Source organism: Amblyraja radiata, chromosome 6 (assembly GCF_010909765.2).
Source record: "Amblyraja radiata isolate CabotCenter1 chromosome 6, sAmbRad1.1.pri, whole genome shotgun sequence".
Classification (NCBI taxonomy): Eukaryota; Metazoa; Chordata; class Chondrichthyes; order Rajiformes; family Rajidae; genus Amblyraja; species Amblyraja radiata.
The window spans coordinates 65,814,480-65,839,305 of NC_045961.1; the positions used below are offsets into that span (position 1 = coordinate 65,814,480).

General features: G+C 43.1%; 1 long non-coding RNA gene across 1 annotated transcript; it reads right to left on the reverse strand.

The window, feature by feature from the left end:
• Nucleotides 1-1,555: 1,555 nt before the first annotated feature.
• On the reverse strand, nt 1,556-22,400 carry LOC116974479. Its single transcript, XR_004412371.1, has 3 exons — nt 22,391-22,400; nt 8,546-8,549; nt 1,556-1,616 (listed from the first exon to the last, which is right to left on the reverse strand). It is a non-coding gene; the product is annotated as an uncharacterized LOC116974479 (long non-coding RNA).
• Nucleotides 22,401-24,826: the final 2,426 nt, after the last annotated feature.

Here is a 24,826-nt window from a genome sequence, read left to right on the forward strand (position 1 = left end):
CCATGAAAGAAGCCATAATGAATGCCAATATAAATTTGCATTCACATTTAGTGGTCTTTTGGCCAATACAAAGTTTTACATATATAATTGGTCTCAATCCATTAATAGATCTCACAGAACATACAACTGTCCAGTTGCTATTGTGAAGGTTCATTTCTTAAAAAACAGATAGCAACAACCATTGAAGGTAGACCATGGCAATCTTTAATTAAATCGTCAGGCGGAAGTGGCGAGATACAATGAGCACAAACATTGCTCAGTGCTTCTCGGGCTCCCACTCACAGAACAAAGGTGTTAATACATTTTTCTTATCAGTAAAACACTCCTATCTAAATATGGCATGACTGAAATATTCTGTAGCCTTTTACAATATAGGAAAGCTGGGTCCAAATCAAGCTCCTCTAATGCCAAGTTATTATTTCTCTCTGGAGCGTCAGCTATTTTTTTTCAATCTTGGCTTCTTTATGGCCTTGAAGAAGCACATGTTATTACTGCAGGCTGCCATCTTAATGTCTTTATTGAAAAGAGAACCTGTCCTCCATATTGTGTTCCATGTAATTTACAAAGTCATTCAGACTTGGCACCGCGCCTTTCTTTGTTCTACTAGTCCATGCTTTTGTAAAAGAACGAATCCATATTAGATTTGACTATTAGCTCTTTCATTCCCTCCTTTTTATCAAACATGATAACATTCACAGTCCTCGATAGGTACACGCAATGGTCGCAAGTATTAGAGGAATGATTAGCTGAATGATAGAGCCATAATGTATCACAGTACTCCAAAGTCCACCAAACCAAAAGTATGGCTACCAGTTCCAATAGTACTCCAAAGTCCATCAAACCAATGGTATGGCAATCAGTTCTCACTCTCTTCATTGACAACCACCCTGATGAAGCTTGTTTAGGGTCAATGGATCAGATGTCACCTGTAGGCAGTGTAATCCTTTCAGCCGACATTGGGGTTGTGTCATAAAGTTCACACCTGTCTGAGGGTGTTGCCATTCTCTTCGTAGATCGTTGCACAGGTGAGGTGCTCTCCCCTCTCGTCCTGTGGTGGGGTTCATCAACTTAATCTAGACGCTAGCATATCCATGGGTTTGGACAACTTCTCCTCCCAGTAGGTTTGGGTGGACTGCTTCCACATCACCACGCAGAAGCGGCTGCTGGACTGGTAGCCAAAGACAAAGCCAGCGTAGATTGCAGTCTGTGTTGATGTAGAAGGTGCCATTTAAGTTGATGGTGTTGAACTCCTCAAATCCAACAGTATGGCCAGGGTCAGAGTTGGCGGTCTGAAGTAACTCCCTGCTCTTGTTGCATACTACCCAGTCAGGATCGATCTGCATCGTCCCCTTTGGAACTTCCTCAGGTCAGTCTCACTGATGGCGCTGTTCTCAGGGCACGTCATAGATATCTGGGATGCTGTTGTCAAAGTCCTTGCAGTTGTCTCCTCTGCTGTCACCATGGGCATCGATCTGGTCAGGGTTGGGAACAAAACTGCAATTGTCCTTCTGATCAGAAATGCCATCATTGCCATCCTCATCAATGCCCTGGTTGTCATCACACTGATTATCCACCAGGTCTGAGTCATTGTCTTCCTGGATAGGGTTATGCATAATCTCTTTCAAGGGGTCCATCTGTTTCAAAATGTTCAGCTTCTCTCTCTCTAGACCCATGGTCATATGATAAAGCTCAAAATGCTTCAAGATTGTTGATCGAATGTGGTTTGTCTTTCCGAAGTTGTGACCAAAGGACCTGTAAAGATGTTCTTTCTTCTGCATGGATCAGCTTTACATGGCACTGCAGGTAGCGTACAATCACAAACACCTTGTTACCTCCTGGGTGGGGGCAAGGTCTTTCACGCATCTCTTCATGCTGCTCTTTTGTATGTTTCTTAAGTCTGTCAACTCCTCTGTAAACATCACAGCAACCCTTATACTGACATCGATACACAGTGGGGAAATCTTCCCTTTCCAAGTTTGACTTTGGTTTCCGGCCACGTTTTTGTCCAGATTGTTTCTTCACATCCTTAATATTGCACTTCTTAACTGGTAACTTACTCTTCTTCTTCCAATATGGTTGAAAAGACTCAACTGAAGAACCATTCTTAACTTTTATTTATCTGTCATCTTCACTTGATAAATACCTTTCAGAAAGATCACTGGACTCCAATCCATCCACAACATCATTTCTTATAGAATAAGTTGCTTCATTGCAGTTAACTGGGTTTTTTTCTCACATTTAATGGTTGAGTTGCATCTTGTACCTGAACCTTTTCCAAAGAGCACTCTGTATATTCAGGATCTGAGCGCAAGAACATATCCTTCTTAAATGGGAATTCCGAGTTGTCCACATCCACCAACCGCGAAGTGGCTCCACTGTATGTACAAGGCTAAAAGTCTGCTAACACTGGGACAGGTTGATGCTTCACAACATTATCACCCTCACCATTTTCAGTCACCTTTGCATTCCGAGGTGAAAGGGTTATTGAACCATCCAGAACTTCCTCCATTGAGCCCGTATTTCTACTGGATGGGCACTGTCCCTCATTCAAAACAAAGCTGCGAGTTGAATGTCTGTCCAGGATGTAATTGTGGCTCTCTGTAATCAGAGTTCTGAACAGTCCTTCCAATTGCTAGTATTCTGCCTGATGCACCTCTACCCCATTGCAGACATTTGACTTTTTCTCTGGAACTGGTGTGCTATAATGCTCAGAACTATATTCTCCACACTAACCTTTCCTTTGCTGTACCTATTTTAGGTGAGCCTGGCTTGATTGCATCTTTTCATGTTAATCCTTTGTGGCTTGCTGACATTGAAAAAAGATGCAAGGTTCTTTAGACTCATCATTTAGCTTTTGAATAACTATTAACTGGGTTTCTGCTTAATTAATGTTTCCAAACTTAGCTGACTTGATTCAATTTCAATAGGTTTGTTTTTATCTGTATTCTGGGTCAAGGGATAAACCATGGACATGTGAACATTCAAATTGTGAGCCTTCTCGAACCGCTTCTCACATTGATCACAAGCAAATTCAAGTTCGGCTTCTGTCTTGTGCTTGGTCAGTGTTATAAACGTAAGGACAGTTGTCAACCTTATTCCGGACATCTTGGGCAAGGGCTGTTTCCCCAAGTCCAGCTCATCTTGGCCAACCTCAGGATAAAAAGTAGGGTCAATAGCCCCATTGTCCTTTCTTGGTTCTCCTCCATTTATAGGCAATCGTATCAGATGTCTTCAATGGGAGTAATCTTCAATCTTCACGTAAGTTGGTCGTAGTAGCACCTGGTATAGTCCCGTCCAACCTAGTCCCAATATTGTCCGATCCCAGTAGTATGGACTGTGTCTCTGTTCAACTGGCAGTGGCTTCTGCGTTTTCAACCACTGTGAATGCTAGACTGACAAGGTTGTGCTTAATTGCTGTGCGTATGTAATTAATTCATTGCTGTGGGCCTGTAGGCCATAACTGACTTCCACACTCTTTAGTGTCCTATTCATTCCCTCCACTAATCCAGAATTCTATTGGTGGTGGGGGATGTGAGATCACTCTTTAAAAATAGATCATCGTATTAAAAAAAAAACAATTATAAGAAATATTCCCAATTGTTCCAATCTATCTCCCCAAATTTACAATTTCAAATTAACAGATTTTGTTCTGAGATAAAGGCTTCTCCAATCTCATCTAACACATCTACCAGTATACCACGTGGCCATCGTGGAATTCAGGTCTCTGTTTGAACTCAATTCAAAAGGTAAGAAATAAGGAATAGATAGAAACATATATAAATAAATAAACCTAAAGTTAAGAGAAAACAAAAAATAAACAATTAATTTCCATAGATTGCAAGCTCATTCAATGACATACTATTTCATCTGTCATGGACCATTTCATCAAAAGGGGTATATATATAAATATATAAATATAGCCTGTTACTTGATGTCAACTATTCCGATATGCTTTGGGAGAGATTTAAAAAAATACATAGCAAAATTCTAAACACAGTAAAATTAAGCTGCCAGTATCATGTTATCATTGCCTTGAAAAGAACACTGAGCATCTCGTCAGATAAGAGACAGAACTTGGATGAGTGACAACTCAAAAAAACACGGAAAACTATAAGATAAGAGCCAGAACTTCCTTGAATACTTTTGAAATAGCTTTTCGTTTTTAACAAATACTGTCTGTTAAACATTGACAGAAAATCGAGTACAAAAACAGGCAAAATACACATCAGGTATCCAAGTGGAGTTAGCTAAAGTGGCATAGCCCCCCTCGTTTATAAAAAAAACATGCAAAACATTAGAGACGTCTCTCTCTATATTAAATTTATATTTTCCTCCCTTTTCTGACAAAAGCCGTTCTGTTTAAAAGGGAATTGTTTCTATGGGAACCAATTTGCAGAATTGGTGCTGAATTAGCAAGCTATGAAACTCCCCTGGCAGATTTTGTAAACTGGTACTGCAGTCAAGTGGTATAGTTGAAAGAATGAACAGAACCCTGAAGTCTATGATTCAGAAAACTGTTCAACAAAACAATTCCACATGGAATATTGTCCCACCATTTGTCCTCATGACGGTAAGGAATACAGTATCAAGCTCGACTGGGTTTCACCCTCATACTTTAATGACAGGACGGCCCATGAGAGTAATTGAAGCTCCCCTGGGGCTTGACCTCACAAAACCCGAGCTTATAGCCATTGGTCATGAAAAGGCTATGCGACAGTTGTGGGAAAACATCCAGGCCACTGAGTTTTGACCTCCATCGCAAGCAATGGCTAACCCTGAACAGAATATACACCCTCCATGCAAGAACTATCATCACCTGCATAAGTGGGAGATGACAGACAGCCCTGATTGCAACTGTGGACATCTAAACCAGACCATCCCACACATCGTGAATGGCTGCTCAGTGAGGTTTTTCTCTGGTGGCATCAAAGCCATCCACAAGTAACTGATGCTGTCCTGGCCTGGATGTCTACCCTTGATCTACAACTTTAGGCTGTGCACACCATATGCAAGAAGAAGAAGACACGTTACCCAAGTGGAACAAGCCAGGGAAAATGGTCAGGCAACACCATCACACTACCAACCCCGAAGAAGTAAGCGAAAAAGGAAGCCCAAGAAGTATTAGAATACTGGCTTATTAGCCCATGTAAAGAACTGTAAATAAGAGCAGATATTTATTTTGGTTTACAGATAAATGATGTTCTGCAGAGCAAAGTCGTTGATTGCAGTGATAACACACAGGATACTGATCTGTTTTGGAACAGCTCAAGACATCAGACTGATATATAATTTCACCGAGGCATTGTGTCTTGGAGATGGGACCTTTCTAGCATATTCTGGTGTAGATACACTATGTGGTAAATGCACTAATGAAGACAGAATCCAATGTGTGAAAAGTCTAAAGTTGGGTCGGCGGTGTTGGAGGGAAGGTTGGAATCTCAATTGTAGGATCACTTATTGCAGACCAGGAAACCCCAAAATAACTGCAGCTCCTTTATAGGGTGTTTTGGGACTCAGTATAATGGGCCTGCCCGGGGAACAGGAAATGATTATGGGGTATGCAGAGCTACCATGAAGACTGGGATACCCGATAGGCAAATGGCTATCTGTTTTACGTTCTCAACCACAGCTGAACATTCAGCCATCCCTTCCATCTCTTCAATGTGCCCTGATCACCCCAAAATGTTTCCCAAATCGAAAGACCACAAAATGGGTTAATCTTAAAAGGAACAGGTAAAGTCCTATACAACATATATCATGGACTGTTACCCATTGTGTTGGATGTCACAGGTATACAGTTACCAGAATGGTGTCCAACTCCATTCCAGGATATATATATTCGATCAACACAAACATTGAGCAAGAAGTAGGGAAAAATGAAAAAAAGCTCAGAGCTAAGACCTGTATGAGAAGAGCTACAATCAATTATGTAGGCACAGCTTATAGTGCTGGAATGTTAATTGTCAATGCCCTTGATCTGGAAAAGCTAGATAGCTAACTCAGCAAGTCAAGCAAGTTCTGACAAAGTTGAATAATAATAATAATAATAATAAGCTAGATTCATGAAATATACAGGGGAAATTGGGCAGAGGAACAAGTGGTCAAAGTTCTAGAAAGCCATGTAAAAACCAAGAATCCGATCATAATGGAGAAGACTAAAGCCTCTGTCCCACTTGCGTATCCTTGGCACGCTAATTACGCAACCTTGTCGTCGCGTTGAGGCACGACGGTCCCACGAAGGTCGCGTGCGTCTTCATGCGTCCGCACTGCAGTCTGGAGCGCGTGAGGTCATTTGAAGATGGACACGAAATGCAGGAGTAACTCAGCGGGACCGGCAGCATCTCTGGAGAGAAGGAATGGATGATGTTTCGGGTCGAGACTCTTCTTCAGTCTGAAGAAGGTTCTTGACCCGAAACATCACCCATTCCTTCTCTCCAGAGATGCTGCCAGTCCCGCTGAGTTACTCCTGCATTTTGTGTCTATCTTCAATTTTCTTTGCCCCGCTCTGGGAATAGAAGTGAGGGCGAATACGGATCCGTAACGGCCCAGGCTGAGTTCGACGATTGTTTGCCTGCTTCTGCTGCTGTTGGAGGTGAGATGTTGCGGGTCTTGTGGGAGGCTACCACTAAAGCTTTGGGAATGATACTGGGACTCCCAATCATTCCTCCAGATAAACGTGGGCTGGAAGTTTACAAAGCAGAAAATATAGGCATTATTAGGGATGGGATATGGCGAGGACATGAAGATGTTCTGCCTTATGCCATAGAAAAGACAGAAGGATTGGTAGGCACAGCCCTGACTAAATGCCAGCACATTGACAGGATTATTGTCTGTCCATACCCTATATATGCCAATGAACAAGCTATATGTGGATTTGAGGCAAAGGCAGATTTGGATTGTACAATGGAAACTGGGACATTGAGGGTCGACATCACCAAGGTTGCACATAGAGGAAAAGGGGAATACAGTATAACCACTTATTTAAAGGAATATCAGTATGGTATTCAGACATGTCCTATTACCAATACGACCTTCTGTATTAACCCACAAATACCCACCAGAATTGGTAAAATCGAGTTGATTGATATACACAAACATAATGAAATCACGATGGAAGTTACTGAGGGATTAAAGAAAGATTTGGGCAAATACTTTAAAAAATATATTACTGAAGTAAGGCTCCTGCCTGAGAATTTACAATGGATTAAGAAACAGCTAAATAATGCCCACAGTACATTCATTAAGGTCATCCAGCACACTGGAGAAATTGATATGAATATTAAAAAAATTAAGGAAACCAGCTGGTGGGATGATATTTGGAACTGGGGTGCAAATGTACAAATTCACCCATGGGTAAGGATTGCCTCCCACATTGCTATTATTGTGATGGTTTTTATTTTAATATATCAAATGTATGTATTGATGTATGTATTGACTGACTTGGCAAATTAAATTCCTTGTATGTTGCAAAACATATTTGGCTAACAAAGTATTATTGTGACTGTGATTGCTATTTCAGGGACATCAAGAAGGATGCCAGATACAAACTATTTCTTCTGATTGGGTGGTGCTCCATTATGCTCGACTATTGAAGTTGTTCAAATGTCATATCAATGTTGAAATATGCTCCTCTGTAAAGTCAATCAAATAAGTCATCAAGTACATGTTGAAGGGGAGTGATCAACCATTTTTTGGAGTTAGCAGAGCTGATGAAATTACATAGTACTTGACTGGCAGATACATTAGTCCATCAGAAGCAGTGGAATCAATCCTTGGATTTCCAATTCATAATAATAATAATAATAATAATAACTTTATTTATTATAATGTTGGCACGCTAATTACGCTAATTTCGCTAATTACGCCAATCCGGAGGAGGCGCTGTCCTGAACGGCTGCCTGTCCTGCAGCTGTCCGTTTTTTCCCCTTCTTTTTTATTATTTTTAGTTCGTTAAGTGTACAGTCAGGGGGTCTAAATCTTTTATGTGTGGGGGGGGGGGGGGGGGGGGGAAGGGCGAAACTGCTTTTCTAAGTCCCTACCTGGTCGGAGGGGTTGCCTTCCTCCGAGCAGCGTCTTCGACCTGTCCTCGCGGCCTACCAGCGGGTCCTGGAGCGACGTTTCCCTGAGGGGACCTGGCCAGAACATCGGCTTTGGCGGCGGCGCAGAACATCGGCTTTGGTGGCAGTGCAGCGCTGGAGCGCTATTGTGGAGCGGGCGATGCCTTTCCTGGGTCGCCGCGCTGGGACTCCAGTATGCTTGGTACCGCTGAGGAAAACATCGTGGAGCCGCGGTGCTGCGGAGCGGCCAGCTGCGACGTTGAACTTACATCTCGCCGAGATCACCAGTGTGCGGAGCTCCGTCTGGCGTGGTCTGTTGGCTTGGAAGCCGCGGTCTCCGGTGGGAAGGCGGCCGTTCCTGGCACCCCTAGCCGCTGGGGGTTCTCCCGACGCCGGAGCACCATCACCCGGCGAGAACATCGGGCGCCGTGGCGGCGACTGTGGAGGCCTCAATAGGCCCGACTTTGGGTGGACAAGAGGATGGGGACTGGACTTTGTGCCTTCCCCCACAGTGGGAATCACTGTGGGGGGATGTTTTTGTGTTGAACTTCTTTTTGAATGCTATGTTGTATTTTTATTAGTGTGCTGCAAGGACATCATAATTTCCCCTGAATAAGGGGATTAATAAAGTAATCAATCAATCAATCAATCAATCAATCAATCAATCAATCAAAGCACTTTAAACAACTGCAGTTGCCACAAAGTGCTGTATATGAGAACTCATGGACAAAAAGCTATTACAAACCATTAAAAACCGTAAAACGAAGGACTATAAAAAACACACTAAAAATTAAAAGACATTAAAAGCACTAAGAACAGGAGCAATGCCTCAGCCAGTGTCGAAAGCCAAAGAATAAAAATGTGCTTTTAGGGAGGATTTGAAGATGGACAGTGAGGGGGCCTGTCTGATGTGCAGCGGCAAGGTGTTCCAGAGTGCCGGAGCAGCAACAGAAAAGGCTCTATCCCCTCTGAGCTGTCGCTTAGACCTTGGTACCTCAAGGAGCAGCTGATCAGCTGACCTGAGGCACCGGGCAGGAGCATATAGGTGGAGCAGCTCAGAGAGGTAAGGCGGGGCGAGCCCATTCAACGATTTAAAAACAAATAAAATAATTTTGAAATGAACTCGAAAGTTCACTGGGAGCCAGTGAAGGGAGGCCAAAATTGGCGTAATGTGCTCCCTCTTTCGAGTTCCGGTCAAAAGGCGAGCGGCAGCATTTTGAACAAGCTGGAGACGAGCCAATGAAGCTCGTGCGACTCCAGAGTAGAGTGCGTTACAGTAACCCAGCCTAGATGTAATAAAGGCATGGATTACTGTTTCAAAACGCTGCCGCTCGAGAATGGGCTTCACCTTTGCCAGCTTCCTTAGGTGAAAGAAGCTGGGACTTAACCACCGCGCCTATTTGTTTATCTAGTTTAAAATCACCGTCCATCCTAAAACCCAGGTTCAAAATGGTTGGCTTTACAGACAATGCCAGTGGACCCAAGTCAACAAAGGGAGGTTCACGGCAGCCATTGGGGCCAAACAAAATCACCTCTGTCTTCTCTTCATTAAGTTCCAGAAAGTTTAAGGCCATCCAGGACTTAATGTCCTCAAGACAAGACAGAAGTGATTTTAGAGAATAGTCGTCTTCTTTCCTGAGTGGCATATATAACTGGCTAACATCTGCGTAAAAGTGAAAGGAGATGCCATGCCTTCTTAAAATTGAGCCCAGAGGAAGTAGGTATAAAGAGAAGAGCAGGGGCCCTAAAATTGAGCCCTGTGGAACCCCATATACCAAGGGAGTGGAGGAGGATTCAAAGCCAGCAAGGCTTACACGCATGGTTCTGTCTGCCAGATAGGACCTGAACCATCCCAGGGCACTGCCACAAATACCCCGTTGTCATTTGACTCCAGGTACATCTACCACAAGAGCAAGAGTCTTTATCAGAGTCAATGCTGTTCAGCAGGTGGACAATAATGATATGGTGAGAATTACTTTAACTGAATTCATGTAATTGTGTTCTCGAGATCCATTTGCAAGAAAGCTGTACTACGCTGATGTACACGGATTTTACACCGATTTTGGGAAGAGAGTAGTAGATTTTCCCAGTATTTTTTAAGCCAATGTTCTGGAATGAGTGTATAGCGTTTCTCCACTATACAATGTCCAATTTTCCTGAAGCTAGTCTTCAACATAGTCGAAGCAGTCGAAGGAGATCGAAGAAGGTCTTCTACATAATTGAAGGAGGTCTTCTACATATTCGTAGGAGGTTTTTAATTCTCCTAAACACTTCTAAACTCACAAATTAAGTCCCCGCAGTGGGACAGGCCCTTTTTGTTGTTCGACACGTCAGTTGATACCCTTTTGAGGTAATGGGGTCAACAGTACAGTTTGCATACAGCTGTGCAAGGCACTTTGGAAAAGATGCAGTTATCATGTATTAATATGAAAAACATTGAAACTGGCACTGCCTAAATGCTCAAATCATTAAATGAATTTAATGTGTGTCCAGTATTAGAAGAAACAAGATGTGACTCCACTACCTATCATTATGTAACTAAATGGTTCTGTGCTGATTTTTGGTATGCACATGTCCTAATCTTTGGGTTTGCTCTAAGTTTCTATTTATTATCCACTTTCATATAGAATGTCATGTGAAATAAACATCGTCTTCATTATGTATTTCTAATTGGCATGTAGCTATTTTTTTTAAAGTACATCCTATCAGGCAACTATTCAATTGTTCTCTTTGGTTCAACAAATGTTTGCAAAAAATACTTCCAACTGCGTTCTATCCTGAGAAAGTTCATGAGATTCCCCACTGTGGAAAACTAAAATTTGCTTTGATGTTTGGAATGATTGGCAGACTGGCACAGTATTTAACACAATTGTTTTTTGTTTAGTTAATCAAATGTTAAATATTCATATCTCTGGAGCATAACAAAATATAACTATAGTTTTGCAACAGCATTTTAATCTTACAAGTCCCCGTGACTTAAATAAAATGACATGTCTTTAAGCAACGATTAAATAAAAAGAACAGGAAAATCCATGCCAATTTTCAAGATTAAACTTATGATATCTATATATATAACAAAAACTCTCATCTTGTATGTATATATATGTGTTTGTATGTATATATATATTTGTATGTTCCCGAAATACAGTCAAAACGGTACACGACAGCGTAACAATTTTTGGGCTGTATACAAGTGACACACCACAGGCAAACAAGTTCAGAAAGAATATTAGACAATACAACTGACGTTATTCGTCATTCTTTCAACTGATGTTATTCGGTGCCAAGGCATGGATGGAATTCTTCAGTGATCATTCAAGGCCAGATTCATCATTACCTTGGTTTGTTGATGTCTGACAGACCAGCAAAGTTAATTCTTGCAGATCTATTGCTTGGACCCCCAAGATAGCATTGAATTGTGAATGGGTATACTGCGAAATGCTAGTATTCAAAGGGAAACTGTTCAAATGCTAAGACAAAACAACCCTTACATTACTTCACTTGAAATGGCAAAGGAAAGAATTAGAGGATTACCAGAGGCATCAATTGTCATTGATCCAGATCGTCGGCCAGCTTTTGAACAGGAAAGGCGATTTAACACACAAAATGAGGCTGAGGCAAGATCACGGCACATTGTCTTGAATGATGAGTTAAACAGGTACTTTGGATCCATCTTTACTACGGAGGACATAAACAATCTTCCTGATGTACTAGTGGCCAGATGATCTGGGGTGACGGAGGAACTGAACAAAATCCACATTAGCAGGAAATGGTGTTGGGTAGACTGATGGGACTGAAGGCTGATAAATCCCCACGGGCCTGATGGTCTGCAGACCAGGGTACTTAAGGAAATGGCTCTAGAAATCATGGATGCATTGGTGATAATTTTCCAATGTTCTATAGACTCAGGATCAGTTCCTGTGGATTGGAGGGTAGCTAATGTTATCCCACTTTTTAAGAAAGGCGGGAGAGAGATAACGAGGAATTATAGACCAGTTAGCCTGACATCGGTGGTGGGGAAGATGCTGGAGTCAATCATAAAAGATGAAATAGCGACACATTTGGATAGCAGTGACAGGATTGGTCCGAGTCAGCATGGATTTACGAAGGGGAAATCGTGCTGATTAATCTTCTGGAATTTTTTGTGGATGTTACTGGGAAAATGGACAAGGGAGAGCCAGTGGATATAGTGTACCTGGACTTTCAGAAAGCATTTGATAAGGTCCCACATAGGAGATTAGTGGGCAAAATTAAAGCACATGTTATTGGGGGCAGAGTGCTGACATGGATAGAAAATTGGTTGGCAGACAGGAAACAAAGAGTAGGGATTAACGGGTACCTTTCAGAATGGCAGGCAGTGACTGGTGGGGTACCGTAAGGCTCGGTGTTGGGACCGCAGATTTTTACAATATACATCAATGATTTAGATGAAGAGATTCAAAATAACCTTAGCAAATTTGCAGATGACACAAAGCTGGGTGGCAGTGTGAACTGTGAGGAGGATGCTATGAGAATGCAGGGTGACTTCGACAGGTTGGGAGAGTGGGAAGTTGCATGGCAGATGCAGTTTAATGGGGATAAATGTGAGGTTATCCACTTTGGTAGCAAAAACAGGAAGGCAGATTATTATCGAAATGGTGTCAATTTGAGAAAAGGAGAAGTACAATGGGATCTGGGGGTCCTTGTTGATCAGTCAATGAAAGTAAGCATGAAGGTACAGCAGGCAGTGAAGAAAGTGAATGGCATTTTGGCCTTCACAAAAAGAGTAGTTGAGTATAGGAGCAAAGTGGTCCTTCTGCAGTTGTATAGGGCCCTAGTGCCACACCTGGAGTATTGTGTGCAGTTTTGTTCCCTTAATTTGAGGAAGGACATTATTGTTATAGAGGGAGTGCAGCGCAGGTTTACAAGGTTAAATCTCGGAATGTCGGGACTGTCATATGCTGAGAGAATGGAGCAGCTGGGCTTGTATACTCTGGAAATTAGAAGGATGAGAGGGTATCTTATTGAAACATATAAGATTATTAAGGGTTTGGACATGCTAGAAACAGGAAACATGCTCGCGATGTTGGGGGAGTCCAGAACCATGGGCCGCTGTTTAAGAATAAGGGGTAAGCCATTTAGAACGGAGATGAGGAAAAAAAAATTCACACAGAGAGTTGTGAGTCTGTGGAATTCTCTGCCTCAGAGGGCGGTGGAGGCCGGTTCTCTGCATACTTTCAAGAGAGAGCTAGATAGGACTCTTAAAGATAGCGGAGTCAGGGGATATGGGGAGAAGGCAGGAATGTGCTACTGATTGGTGATGATCAGCCATGATCACATTGAATGGCAGTGCTGGCTCGTAGGGCCGAATGGCCTACTCCTGCACGTATTGTCTATTGTCTATTGGAACGATGTCAGGACAGCATGATGAATGTTTGGAAATATGGCAATGCTTCTCTCTTCATTACAATTACTTGAAATCCGAACTGGAGCAAATTCCGACAGCACCTCTTTCTGATTCAGCAGCCATGTGATAGACCAGACTTGATTGCAAGAATATTCTATCTAAAAAGAATGCTATTCATCAAGTACCTCACTGGACCAGATGGCCTCTTTGGGAACTGTATAGCTTTTGTCTCAACTGTGGGATATCAGAAGATAAGCCTGCCTCATCTGCTGTGGCTTGACGAAGCGAGTAAGCCAAGACCACAAGATTTTGACAGATTTGTGCAAGCTGAAATACCAGGCCCACAAGTAGATCCTGAGCTGCATGGATTGGTACTGAAGCACATGATTCATGGACCATACTGCGACAACACCTCTCCATGTTGGAAGAATGGAAGTTGCAGTGAGAGATTCCCAAAGCCATTTATCGAGAGGATGAGGTGTGGAGATGATTCAAATCCTCTGTACAGGAGAAAGTCTCCAGACCAGGGGTGCCTGCCAACAGTTTGTCTGTTTTTTTGTATATTTTTAAATTTGTACTATGTGGTAAAAGTCTGTGTAAATGTCCTCCGGTTTGTTTTATGTGGGGTGAGTGGGAGGTGGTCGGGGGAATCCTTTTTTCAGTTTATTACCTTGCCGGAGATGCGATTGTTTTACGAGTCGCATCTCCGGTCGCACTGCGGCCTGCCATCGATGGAGCTGGAGGCCTCCTCGGGCTGACATTGTGCCCCATCGCTGGGCATGGACTTAACATCAGAGCCGATCCCTTGCCTGGGATCACTCCAGCCTGCGGTCTTACCATCAAGGGCTCGCAGTCTCCGGAGAGGCTAGTCGGGAGCTCCAACGACGCAGATGCTTGACCAGCCCCGAAGCGGGGTCCGATCGCCGGCGCGGGGGAGCTGACATCCCCCTAATGCAGGATCTGATTGCCCAGATGCGGAGGGCCCGACCGCCGGCTACGGGAGTCAAGATCGTCCCGTCAACGGAAGGCTCGAGGCCCCCGACCACGGGAGAGCATGGAAGGGAAGAGATTTTAACTTTGTTTCGCCTTCCATCTCAGTGAGGAATGTGGAGGAGTCACTGTGGTGATGTTCATGTTAAAATTTATTTTGTTTGTTCTGTTGCTTTTTATTTGTATGACTGTCTTGGCAAATGAAATTCCTCGTATGTTGCAAAACATACTTGGCTAACAATGTATTATTGTGACTGATTGTGATTTCAGGGACATCAAGACATGCCAGATACGAACCATTTCTTCTGATTGGGTGGTGCGCCAACATGCTCGACTATTAAAGTTGTTCAAATGTCATATCAACGATGAAATATGCTCCTCTGTAAAGTTGATCAAATGTCATCAAGTACATCTTGAAGGGGAGTGATCAACCATTTTTTGGAGTTAACAGAGCTGATGAAATTACACAGTACTTGACTCGCAGATACATTGGTCCATCGGAAGCAGTGGGATCAATCTTTGGATTTCCAATTCATGACAGAGGCCCCGCTGTCATTTGACTCCAGGTACATCTACCACAAGAACAACAAGTCTTTATCAGAGTCTATGCTGTTCAGCAGGTGGACAATAATGATATGGCGAGAATAACTGAATTCATGGAATTGTGTTCCTGAGATCGATTTGCAAGAACACTGTACTACGCTGATGTACACCGATTTTACACATGGAACATTAGGAAATGGAAAAGAAGGATGGTTGGGTACAGAGTAGAAGATTTTCCTAGTATTTTTGAAGCCAACGTTCTGGAATGAATGTATACCGTTTCTCCAAGATGTGGTGACCTCTGATACTTGAGACTGCTTCTCCATCACGTCAAAGAGCCAGTATCCTTCGATTCATTGAAGACACATGATGGAGATATTCTTCCTTCCTTCAAAGACGTCTGCAGAGAAAGAGGTCTGTTGCAAACTGACGACCTTTGGCAACAAACAATGGAATATGCTGAGAGGACTCTCCAGTGCAATGAGTGATTTGTTTGTTGTTTTGCTAACGAATACTAACATGAACAATCCCCGACAATTATGGGATCGCTTCAAGAATTCAATGTCCAAAGATTACCTTCAAAGAGAACGGAGAACAGTGATCAAAATATCATGATTGATGAGAGGCATCATGATCAAGCTCTGTTGAATATTCAAGACAAGCTGGAGAATTACAACAAAACACTGCAATACTTTTGTTCAAAAGGGAACTGCAGATGCTGGAATATCGAAGGTACACAAAATTGCTGGGGAAACTCAGCGGGTGCAGCAGCATCTATGGAGCGAAGGAAATAGGCGACGTTTCGGGCCGAAACCCTTCTTCAGACTGATGGGGGGTGGGGGGGGGGAGAAAGAAGGAAAAGGGGAGGAGGAGGAGGAGCCCGAGGGCGGGCCCTCAACAACTTTACATTTGAATCCTCCCATTTCCTCCAAACACAAGGCGTAGCTATGGGCACACGCATGGGCCCCAGCTACGCCTGCCTCTTTGTCGGGTACGTTGAACAATCCTTGTTCGAGACGTACCAGGGCCCCATCCCCGACCTCTACCTCCGTTACATTGACGACTGCTTTGGGGCCACCTCCTGCTCCTACACACAACTGACTGACTTCATTCACTTCACCACCAACTTCCATCTGGCACTCCAATACACCTGGACGATTTCCGACACTTCCCTACCATTCCTTGACCTCACCATCTCCATCGCAGGGGACAGACTCCTGACCGACATACATTACAAACCCACTGACTCACATGGCTATCTGGACTACACGTCTTCCCACCCTGCCCCCTGTAAAGACTCCATCCCCTACTCCCAATTCCTCCGCCTACGCCGCATCTGTTCCCAGGATGAGACATTCCATACCAGGGCATCGGAAATGTCCTCGTTCTTCAGGGAACGGGGATTCCCCTCCGCCACCATAGATGAGGCTCACACCAGGGTCTCATCCATACCCCGTAACACTGCTCTCTCTCCCCATCCCCGCACTCGCAACAAGGGCAGAGTCCCTCTGGTCCTCACCTTTCACCCCACCAGCCGGCAAATACAACACATAATCCTCCGCCATTTCCGCCACCTCCAACGTGACCCCACCACTCACCACATCTTCCCATCTCCCCCCATGTCTGCCTTCCGCAAAGACCGCTCCCTCCGCAACTCCCTAGTCAATTCTTCCCTTCCCTCCCGCACCACCCCCTCCCCGGGCACTTTCCGTTGCAACCGCAAGAAATGCAACACCTGTCCCTTCACCTCCCCCCTCGACTCCATTCAAGGACCCAAGCAGTCGTTCCAGGTGCGACAAAGGTTCACCTGTATCTCCTCCAACCTCATCTACTGCATCCGCTGCTCTAGATGTCAGCTGATTGGGCGATCGTTTCGCCGAACACCTCTGCTCAGTCCGCAATAACCTACCTGAACTCCCGGTGGCTCAGCACTTCACCTCCCCCTCCCATTCCCAATCCGACCTCTCTGTCCTGGGTCTCCTCCATTGCCAGAGTGAGCAACAGCGGAAATTGGAGGAACAGCACCTCATATTCCGTCTGGGGACCTTGCGTCCGGATGGCATTAACATTGAATTCTCCCAATTTTGCTAGCCCTTGCTGTCTCCTCCCCTTCCTTAACCCTCTAGCTGTCTCCTCCCACCCTCCCATCCGCCCGCCCTCGGGCTCCTCCTCCTCCTCCCCTTTTCCTTCTTTCTCCCCCCCCCCCCCCCCCCCACCCCCCATCAGTCTGAAGAAGGGTTTCGGCCCGAAACATCGCCTATTCCCTTCGCTCCATAGATGCTGCCGCACCCGCTGAGTTTCCCCAGAAATTTTGTGTACACTGGAATACTTTTATTTGCCACGACCAAGAAATGGAAGAATGAACCTTGATGGTGGCAATCCAGAATTGCTGCATGAATTGCAATACAATAGACCTGAACAACAGCAATTTGTTAAAGAGAAGGAGCCTCTGCTGAATGCTGAGCAGAGTGTATGACCAGTTGTGCAACTGCTTGGAAAGGAATATTCCTTATATGTTTTTTATTGATTCACCTGCAGGAACAGGAAAGACATTTCTCACCAATTTGATCCTCTCCAAAGTTAGAGGTAAAGGTGATGTTACTTTTGCTGTAGCATCCTCTGGGATAGCAATTACATTAATGCCTGGTGGAAGAACTGCACATTCTTAATTTAAGATACGCATCCAAGTAACCGTGAATACATTGTGCAACATTGAGAAGAACTCTAACACGGCAGATTTGATCAGGAGTGAAACTCATTGTTTGGGATGAGTGCCCGATGATTAGGAGGGAGAGCTTTGAAGCAGTGGACAGAACTCTTCGAGATGTGTGTGACAGGAATGAGCCTTTTGGCGGAATTCTTACCATTTGTTGTGGCGATTTTCGACAACTTCGTCCTGTAGTGAAATAGGGAAATGATGCCTATGTTGAAAATTCCTGCATCAAAAAATCCTACTTGTGGAGAACTTTCACCAAATTTCAATCTGGAAGCAACGGTCACAGTTTCATAGTTTCACAATGAGTGTTCAGCTGGTGAGTATCGGGTAGAGAAGAGATTGTTTTATTTGGGAAGTAATGTAATTTTTGAAGATAGGCACAAAGTGCTAGAGTAACTCATTCGGTCAGGCAGCATCTCCGGAGATAAAAGATGAGTCCTTGAGGAGATTCACAGTGGAGCATGTAACATGTGTAGAAAGGAAATGCAAATGCTGGTTTATGCCGAAGATAGGCACAAAGTGCTGGAGAAACTCAGCGCATCAGGCAGCATCTCTGGAGAAAAAGGATGGGTGACGTTTCCGATCAAGAGCCTTCTTTAGGCTGTTGCTCCCTTACTCCAGCATCTTTGGTATAAACCAGCATGTGCAGTTCCTTTCTACACTTTTTGTTTGCTCCACTGCAAAATCTCCTCAATGTATTTTTGGAATTCTCTACCCAAGAAGGCTAATGGAACCTACTCATTGGGAATATTCAGCACAAAGCTCCATTGATTTTGGGATTAAAGAGAATAAGGAATCCGGGACTTAGATTAGTTAAGTGTCAAAGCTCAGTCACGATCCAGTTAATTGGAAAATAAGCTGGAAGGGGCCTAATGGTTTACTCTCAAATTTATTTCAATGTCATTAATATGTATGCATTCAAAACAGAAAATAGCTCACCCATGCATGTGTGAATCATGAAAGAAATTGCCTAGTTGACATTCTACAGTGGCATATTTGATTTGTTTAAATGTTATGAATTTTTTAAAGTGTAGCTCTGAATAAAGCAGAACTGCAGAACTTCAATTTTATGAACAAAATAAGAGAATATTTTATCGCCCCTTTGGTTCCTCCAATCATCTGCTTGCTGCCCACCCCATATAACCCTTGTTTGCTCTGACTCATTCTTGAATACAGTTCATGATTCAGTTTCCACAGCTCTCACAGTTACTTCCAAAGGTAAATAGCAATTTGAGGGAAGAAATTCCCCTTCATGTCGGTTTTAAAGGTTAACCCATTATTCTGACATAATGCTCTCTAGTTTTAGACTCCCTCAGCAGGAAATATATCTGCACAACTTCTACCCTGACAAGACTCATCAAAATCTTACTTATTGCAATTAAAACCTCTAGAAATCTTATAAACTCAAGAAAGTAAAGGCTCAATCTATTCAATCTTCGCTTTTGACAGTATTACATTACATTTGCCTTTCTAAGGGAAGTCTGAAGAAGGGTCTCGACCCGAAATACCACCATTCCTTTTCTCCAGAGATGTTGCCTGTCCCGCTATGATACTCCAGCTTTTTGTGCCTTTCTAATTACTTGTTTCAGGTGATGGATAGACACACTGTCTTGCCCTTTTATCACATGGCAGATCCTTTCCATCCAAGTGAAAGGTTAATTGTCCCTGGATCAGGTCTAAACTGTCACCTATTTATTAGCTGATACCCCTGCATAAATGGTGGGTATTTCAGCAAATGTATGCTTTACAATTGCTTGACTGTGGAGTCGGAAATTGTTGGAGAAATAATTAAAGTGTCCATTTTGGAACTGGCTGGAGAATCTCCTGAAAATTATGTGGACAAATGAAAACATTCAGTGTGGAACTGACAATATTTTCCAATATGATCTTAATTAATCATGACAGAAAGTGTTCAATAATCATAGAAACATAGAAACATAGAAATTAGGTGCAGGAGTAGGCCATTCGGTCCTTCGAGCCTGCACCACCATTCAATATGATCATGGCTGATCATCCAACTCAGTATCCCGTACCTGCCTTCTCTCCATACCCTCTGATCCCCTTAGCCACAAGGGCCACATCTAACTCCCTCTTAAATATAGCCAATGAACTGGCCTCGACTACCCTCTGTGGCAGAGAGTTCCAGAGATTCACTACTCTGTGTGAAAAATATCATCCATGATATTTTTTTCTCGTTTCTCTCCTACCTTGAGGAGTCACTATTTTGTTTGTAGCTGTTAAATAGTGAAACTTTCCAACACAATGGATGATTATTTCTTCCAACCTGCCAAACAATGGTGAAAAAATGTCTTATTATTCTAAAATCAATATGCAAAAGTAAGCAGACCTTGTAACGAAAGGAAGATTTTATTTCATATGCTTATTATTCGCAATAAAATGTGGTGTACCATACTTATGTAACTGTTCTGGATTCTGAGAATAAAGACATGAGATTGAAATGAGTCATACTCAAATATCAAACTCCTATAAGGTAAAAATGAAGAGTAAAAGATGATGACTGAAGAAAGGAGAAAAAACATATGACTATGAGTATTAACCTATAACATTCATAGAAAAAATAAGATGTTTACAAAACAAGGGAAGAAACATTTTTTTTTATCCTATCTATGGTTTATTGGCAATATGCTGAAATAAACTTAGCTGGACAGCTACACAAGAAATACAGCAAAAAATATCCCGGAAAACTACACTACAAAATACCTAAATAAAAAAAAATAACAACAATAAAGTGGCATATGGAGAAATAACGTCATCAAAGTACAACATGGTGTGTTCCCATGCACCATGTTGTTAATAATGCTGATACAAAGCTTCAAAAACTCTCCATGACAAAAGTAATATTTGATTTACAGAAGATGTTAACAGTGTGATAATGTTATCATAACCTCACTATAGAGATAAAGCAGAAGTCCCTTTGCCCAGCCTGAACTCATGTATTGGATATGCAGGTAATTTGATAGGTATCAGGCACAGTTGTCAAAGGTTACTGGGTAGGTTAAATGCACACCTGTGTGGTAGCATGATTGTGATTTCAAGGAGAGACATGACAGTTTGCCTTTCACTACCTGTTATATGCAATCTTTAATACTGAAGGAGATGATTTCCAAAACATTCTTTATTTTTGAAAATAAGTTTTTCTGTTCAGCCATGGTTCAGTGGGTCTCACAAAAATCTCCTTGTTTGATTGCAGCCTCTCTCTGTTCACCCATATTACTGCCCATGGATTCCCACTTCCTTATTATGCTTTCCCCCAAACATTCATCAGCCAACCGTAAGTTTCATAACAAGAGGATTTCAGTTTAGGAGTGAAAAGGTTCTTCTGCAGTTGTATAGGGCTCTGGTGAGACCACATCTGGAGTATTGTGTACAGTTTTGGTCTCCTAATTTGAGGAAGGACATCCTTGTGATTGAAGCAGTGCAGCGTAGGTTCACGAGATTGATCCCTGGGATGGCGGGACATCATATGAGGAAAGACTGAAAAGACTAGGCTTGTATTCACTGGAGTTTAGAAGGATGAGGGAGCATCTTATAGAAACATATAAAATTATAACAGGACTGGACAAACTAGATGCAGGAAAAATGTTCCCAATGTTGGGCGAGTCCAGAACCAGGGGCCACAGTCGGAGAATAAAGGGGAGGTCATTTAAGACTGAGGTGAGAAAAAACGTTTTAACCCAGAGAGTTGTGAATTTATGGAATTCCCTGCCACAGAGGGCAGTGGAGGCCAAATCACCAGATGGATTTAAGAGAGAGTTAGATAGAGCTCTAGTGGCTAGTGGAGTCAAGGGATATGGGGAGAAGGCAGGCATGGGTTATTGATCGGGGACAATCAGCCATGATCACAATGAATGGCGGTGCTGGCTCAAAAGGGAGGGGGGCCAATATCCTGGCGGGGAGGTTTGCAAAGGCTACTGGGGAGACTTTAAACTAATATGGTTGGGGGGAGGGACTCAAATTGGGAAAGCTAGCAGTCAGTGTGTGAGGCAGGAGGCAGAGAATGGTAGCACTCTGACCCAAAATGTAGGGGAGAGAGAAGAAAAAGACAATAAACAGAGAATAAGAGAGGGTGGGTTTCTTAAATGTGTATATTTTAATGCTATGAGCATTGTAAGAAAGGTGGATGAACTTAGAGCCTGGATTGACACCTGGAAGTATGATGTTGTGGTGATCAGTGAAACATGGTTGCAGGAGGGCTGTGATTGGAAACTAAATATTCCCGGATTTCATTGCTTCAGGTGTGATAGAATTGGAGGGGCAAGAGGTGGAGGTGTTGCATTGCTTATCAGGGAAGATATTACAGCAGTGCTTTGGCAGGATAGATTAGAGGGCTCGTCTAGGGAGGCTATTTGGGTGGAACTGAGAAATGGAAAGGTGTAGCAACACTTATAGGGGTATATTATAGACTGCCAAATGGGGAGCGAGAATTGGAAGAGCAAATATGTAAGGAGATTGCAGATATTAGTAGTAAGCACAAGGTAGTGATTGTGGGAGATTTCAATTTTCCACACATAGACTGGCAAACACATTCTGTAAATGGGCTGGATGGGTTGGAGTTTGTAAAATGTGTGCAGGATAGATTTTTGCAGAAATACATAGAAGTACCTACTAGAGAAGGGGCGGTGCTGGAAATGAGACGGGTCAGGTGGCAGAGGTATGCGTTTGGGAACAGTTCGGGACCAGTGATCACAATACCATTAGTTTCAATATAATTATGGAGAGGGTCAGAACTGGACCTAGGGTTGAGATTTTTGATTGGAGAAAGGCTAACTTTGAGGAGATGCGAAAGGATTTAAAATAAGTAAATTGGGACAGTTTGTTTTATGGGAAAGATGTGGAAGAGAAATGGAAGACATTTAAAGGTGAAATTTTAAGAGTACAGAATCTTTATGTCCCTGTTCGGTTGAAAGGAAATAGTGAAAATTGGAAAGAGCCATGGTTTGCAAGGGAAATTGGACACTTGGTTCGGAAAAAGAGAGAGATCTACAATAATTATAGGCAGCATGGAGTAAATGAGGTGCTTGAGGAGTATAAAGAATGTAAAAAGAATCTTAAGAAAGAAATTAGAAAAGCTAAAAGAAGATATGAGGTTGCTTTGGCAAGTAAGGTGAAAGTAAATCCAAAGGGTTTCTACAGCTATATTAATAGCAAAAGGATAACGAGGGATAAAATTGGTCCATTAGAGAGTCAGAGTGGACAGCTATCTGCAGAGCCAAAAGAGATGGGGGAGATATTGAACAATTTATTTTCTTCGGTATTCACCAAGGAAAAGGATATTGAATTATGTGAGGTAAGGGAAACAAGTAGAGTAGCTATGGAAACTATGAGATTCAAAGAAGAGGAAGTACTGACACTTTTGAGAAATATAAAAGTGGATAAGTCTCCAGGTCCGGACAGGATATTCCCTAGGACATTGAGGGAAGTTAGTGTAGAAATAGCAGGGGCTATGACAGAAATATTTCAAATGTCATTAGAAACGATAATAGTGCCGGAGGATTGGCGTACTGCGCATGTTGTTCCATTGTTTAAAAAGGGGTCTAAGAGTAAACCTAGCAATTATAGACCTGTTAGTTTGACGTCAGTGGTGGGCAAATTAATGGAAAGGATACTTAGAGATAATATATATAAGCATCTGGATAAACAGGGTCTGATTAGGAACAGTCAACATGGATTTGTGCCTGGAAGGTCATGTTTGACTAACCTTCTTGAATTTTTTGAAGAGGTTACTCGGGAAATTGAATGAATGAATGAAAACTTTATTGTCATTCAGATATACACCTAGACACAATGCACCTTGAACAAAATTTCGTTGCATTTGACTCTCCAAATCAGGTAATAGTAAAAGTGCTAGGTGCGTCCATAAAAATGCCTCATGTGCATGGTTCTGTAAAATAAAATATATATAAAATGTTTTTTTTAAAGTGTCGATATTTTAAAAGTTCTAGCCTCGGTTTTGTTGATTGTTCAGCAATCTTATGGCCTGGGGGATGAAGCTGTTGCAGAACCTGGTTGTCCCGCTCTTCATGCTGCGGTACCTCCTCCCAGAGTTAAGCAGTATAAACAGTCCAAATTGTGGGTGTGTGGGGGCTCTGGTAATGCCCTTAGCTCTAATCAGACAGCGCTTGTACCCCATGTCCATGATGGAAGGAAGAGAAGTCCCAATGATTTTTCCCGCTGTCCTCACCACTCTCTGAAGGCACTTCCAGTCCGCTGCTGTACAGCTGCCGCACCACGTAGAGATGCAGCTGGTCATGACCGACTCAATTGTGCTTCTGTAGAAAGTGGCGAGGATGGGAGGGTGGAAGTGTAAACTTCTCAACCTGCGGAGGAAGTACAACCGCTGCTGTGCCCGTTTTGCCAGAGATGTAATGTTTGTGGACCAGTTTATGGTGACCGTTATATGCACCCCCAGGAACTTGATGCTTTTCACCTGCTCCACTGCTAAGTTGTTGATGCATAGTGGAGTGTGACTGGGCTGAATTTTCCTTCTGAAATCGACGACAATCTCCTTGGTTTTGTTCACATTTAGGAGAAGGTTGTTCCTGCTGCACCAGCACACCAGCTGTTCCACCTCCTCTCTATATGCCTGGTCGTCGTTATTGCGGATGAGGCCCACTACTGTTGTGTCATCCGCGTATTTGATGATATGGTTAGTTGTGGACCTGGCGACACAGTCATGTGTCATCAATGTAAAGAGCAGCGGACTCAGGACACAGCCCTGAGGGGAGCCGGTGCTCAGTGTGATGACCGAGGAGGTGTTCTTCCCCACCCGCACAGACTGGGGACTTTCAGAAAGGAAATCCAGGATCCAGTTGCATAGTGTGGTATTGAATCCTAGGGGTGCCAGTTTGCTCACCAGATGCTGGGGGATTATCATATTGAATGCTGAGTTGAAGTCAACAAACAGCATCCGCACGTGGGTGTTCTTCTCCTCCAGGTGTTGTAGGCTCAGGTGGACTGCAGAGGAGATAGCATCCTCTGTGGAGCGGTTCGGGCGATAAGCAAACTGGAACGGGTCAAAACTGGAGGGGAGTTTAGAGACCATGTGCTGCTTAATAAGCCTCTCAAAGCACTTCATTATTATTGATAAGAGTGCTACGGGGCGGTAATCATTCA